We start from the raw sequence: 4,406 nt of genomic DNA on the forward strand, positions 1-4,406 counted from the left end.
TCTTAGCAGAAATCTGAAAAATAAGAAGGAGCCAGCTTTAGGCATTTTGGAAGAACATCCCAGGCAGGCGAAATAACCATGTCAGAGCCATGACGTCATAGCTCATTGATCTTTTAAAGTGTTATCCAGCAGTAACATTTACTGATTTCCCTCCTAGGCGTTTTCAGAATGTCACATCACATTTCTCCCAGGGTGGTCTGTGACATAGTAGGTTGTCCATCTTCATGGGTTCCGTTTTCTCGTTCTTCCCTATCCTTAGATTTCTAACTGCAGCACCCTTAATAGCACGTGTGTGGGGGCAGGTCTTTTAAACCCCAGTTTCCTGGGCTCCATTTCTATCATTCCTTAGCTGGCATCTCCCCGCCCCTCTTACTAACCCACTGTGATAGTAGAGGAACAAGAAAATCCGTCCATTCAAACTTCTTGAAGATGCCTGTTTCTTGTTTTCCTTCTAATCATGAGTGATTGCCAAGAAAATGGATGAAATAGAAAGGTTATGTTTTGCCTGTTATTTATTTTTTTGCAATAATAAATTTTTAATACTGCACAATACAAATGATCATTTTCAAACTTTTCCTCTGGCCATTGCACATTCTCTAATAAACACCGATACGGGAAACAGCTTTGCTGACACGTGTATATGTACATAAATACAACCAAGCTAAGAAAAAAGAACAAGAAAATGGCCACCGCTGCTTAACTTTTTCATCTGTGGCTTCTCCTTCACTGTTGTCTTCACAATAAAAGATGTCACAAAACAGGAGGACTTGCTTTGGGGCTGCAGGAGTCTGGACTTCAGTGTCTTCTTTCTCCATCTCCTTTTTAAACTTCTCTTTAAGCAAAGGTAGACAGGTCTCATGAAGGTAATCTACAGTTTCTGGAGAAGTCTTTCTCTGCCAAAAGGGAACACAGGTAGCTTTTGGCTTATGAAATTTATTTTGAACATATGATGCAGGAACATCACCCGTGGCACTGGTAAGCTCTTTCCGATCTGTTTCATTAGCATCGTCCGCATTTATTTCATCCCACCTCTCAATAAGGTGGATTTGGGACTGTAGGGCATGATTCCATGGTATCTGTCCCCACCGTTAGTCATTCTCTTAGTGGGAATTTCAGTCCATTAACTTTTACACTGCATCCAATTTCTTGATTCCATTTTAGCTTCTACCCAAGATATACCCTTGTAGAGCCTTTCCCAAACAAGAAAAGGATTTGGGGGGGGGGGGGGCTTAGAATCTATATCCTTTAACTCCTGGGGACATTTCTTCAGAATCACTTCTTCAACAGCCTTGATTAATTTCTGGATTTCTGACTTACTGCAGGTACCACGGTTTCTTTGACAGTTTCTCTGGGAGAATTTCAGGGCAACAAAGAGGCTCCTTTTGGCTACCATCTCACCCATCTTTTTCTAATAATTTCCATGGAGGGAATGGTGCATCTTTAACTTCTCCATACCTCCTTTACTATACCTGCTTTTGTAATTGTTAATATCAAATGTCTTCTTTGCTCTGTGGTATACTGGTTTCCAGTGCTTACCAATGTGCACTCTAACAAGTATTTTCCTTTTAAATCAGTGATTATTGATTTTTCCTCTATGTATCAGTTTATCTGTATTCTCAATTCCTGTCAAGGATAGAAATTCTTCCACATTTTTTTTCCAACTGTTATTCTCTTTTGCCAAAAACTCGCCAAACTTAATAACAACACCTTGTGCTTTAAATTCTTTAAAGCATCCTAAGTCATCCAGATGCATTCGCTCAGTTATAGTGGCAGCGCGTTCCTTTATATCAGAAATAAATTCTTGAGGCTCTTTATGCAGAATCCAAATTCACATTAAAATCATCTGAATCTCTTGAATCTTCAGGTAAATATTTTGTTTCAGAACCTTTAGCCAATTCCACATTGCTCGCTTTTTTAATTTGTAGATTTTAGCTTCTGAGCCTCTGCCTCAGGCTTCTGTTCTGGATACAACTGGGTTTTCTTCTTTTTTGGCCTAGGTTTCTTGCCTTCTTTGGCCAAGGAACCATGTCCTTCCCGTGAATCAAAGACTGTGTCTGCAGAGCTCCAGTCAAGCTCTAATACCACCAACAGAGGCTACAGCACTTTCAGAAGACCTTTGCTTCCTCTTTTTAGACTTTTTTCTTTGTGCTCTCAAATTCTTGATGTCGTTAAGTGCATCTCTGTCTTCTACAGTACCAGTCGCACTAACAACCTGTGTTCTTTCCGAGTTTGCACATTCTCAGGACTCTCAGGCCCAGCCAATGCCTCATATTCCTGGTTATTTGATATTTTTGTCTTCGACTTGTTTTTATCAGCAGATACTGGTAGGTCTGTAATTTCCTCTTCAAGACCCACAGAGAGCAGGGATTCCTGCCCAGGTAATTCTGCCTGGGGCAAGGCAGTGCCTTCATCTGGATTGTCCTGTGTGTCACAGGGTGCTTTGTTCCTCTGTTTTTTTTTTTTTTTCCTTTTTCCCTAACTTTGTTATGCACTTCTTCTGACTTGATTTTACATGACGTGGTCACTGAATGCAATTCATGTGCTTCAGGTGTTTTTCCTGACTTTTGTTCGTTGCCCATATCAACATAAACGACACAGCATCCTTTTTAAAATTCTTTTTTGCCATGTTCTCCGTATTTTCTTTATTCATGTGAACATACATGATGCCTGTTTCATCATCTACTCCCAAAGCACTATTTCTTCTGGTTCAAGTCTTTTTGGATGTGGAAGTGGCCTTTTCTGTCTCTTTAGAGATTTCTGATTTTTTCAAAGGAGAAGAAATCAATTCCTGGACAGTTTCTCTTTCATTTTGCTCTTATTTATTTGAGACTCTTCATCTGCCAGAGCGGAGTCTCTGAAGCTTCCAGTGCAACACTTCTGCTGTCTTTCCTTATCTGTGCAATATTTCCTTTTTTTTTTTTTGTCAGAAAGGTGAGTGTGGATTTCAAATCTGTTAGTTCCACCTTCCATTTTATTCCTATAGAGAAACAGTCAGCTCTTTTTTTTTTTTTTTTTTTGCCTGGATGTAACTTGTAGGTTTGCCGATTGGAGGTTTTTATTCAATTCAGTCTGTGCAGAATTCAAATGCTTGTCTTTCCGAAGCTGCCACCATCTTCCTTCCAACCCAGGAAATGCTGCTGTGTGCCTGTCTGTTATTGTAATGGGATCTGAAGATGGGAAGTGGCAGAGTTAGTTTCCAGCCATCTGAGGATTTCCCTCTGCCTGTCTGTCCACCTTCTCTGAAACTTTGGGTGACACCAGGGCCGTGATGGTGCCTTGCTGCCTTGCCTGGTCCAGGCCAGCACTCGCCTGGTCTTTGGAAGAGCTTGTGCCACATTGTCTAGAAGTTGGGAAAAGCTGTCCCTTCATCCTGGTTGTTTGTCTACTGGCCTTTTAATTGTGGACAGTTTGTTGAGTGATTGATTGATCCATTCATTCATTCATTTATACATTCATACATGTATCTCTTTATCCTTAGTTTCTAATTTCTACCTGTATGAAATGTGGGCACAATATCTACCTTAATAATATACAATATTATGACAACATAATCATACCTGCGCTCTGTATTCAAATCTCTGGCTGGCCTGTCCTTGTCATGCATGTCTCTCAATATATTCTACCCAGAAAGGGCAGGGAAGGGCCCAGCGGCATGCACACATGGTCACACGTTTCCATAAAGTTAGCAAAAGTAAAACATTTTGGTGTCAGGTGATCGAAATCACCATCTCTTCGCCTCTGTCATGCTTGTCCTCTGGTTGAGTGGTGCTGAAGAGGCGGTGCCATTCTGGGGACTTGACTAAGGGGAAGCTGAGTGAGGTATCCACTTACTTAGGATTTAGTGTAGGATGTTTCTGGGGTTGACACACCCTCCTGGGTGTAGCTTAGGGTGTTGCTGGCTGTCCTGAGGGTGGAATGGTCCCCAGGTACTTGCACTGCCCACTGCCCCACGTCATCTGGTGACGGGAATGAAGGTGGATGGCCGGGGTGGGGGTCACAGCATTGACACGCCCCCGCCCACCCCCAGGGATTGGTCCTGGAGGAGAGCAGTGAGGAGGAGAAATGAGGTTGGAGAGAAGGGAGCCAGAGGCTGGTCCGTGGAAAATTCTTCCATAGCTTGCACCATAAAGAAACTTGAGAGCTTGCTCAAATTTGGCAACAGTCTTAGATTTTGCATGATATTACAACTAACAGGTTTTGAAGTCGAAAAAAAGGTGTCTAAATCAACAACAAAATACACATATTCCAATCAGTCCTGCTAGAGAATAGACTGACTCACCATTCCTTTCTCTATATAGAAAAATAAGAAGTTTGTAGTAATGTGAAGAGATTATCAAACACTTACCCAGTCAAAAATATAGGGAAGCAAAAATACTACAGCAAGGTGTCAGATAGTTAATGAATGA

The 4,406-nt window shown here is 41.5% G+C and overlaps 1 pseudogene; it reads right to left on the reverse strand.

Annotated features, from left to right (window-relative positions):
• Nucleotides 1-596: 596 nt before the first annotated feature.
• On the reverse strand, nucleotides 597-1,753 carry LOC143682123 (transcription termination factor 1 pseudogene; annotated as a pseudogene).
• Nucleotides 1,754-4,406: the final 2,653 nt, after the last annotated feature.

This window comes from Tamandua tetradactyla, chromosome 5 (genome assembly GCF_023851605.1).
Source record: "Tamandua tetradactyla isolate mTamTet1 chromosome 5, mTamTet1.pri, whole genome shotgun sequence".
NCBI lineage: Eukaryota > Metazoa > Chordata > Mammalia > Pilosa > Myrmecophagidae > Tamandua > Tamandua tetradactyla.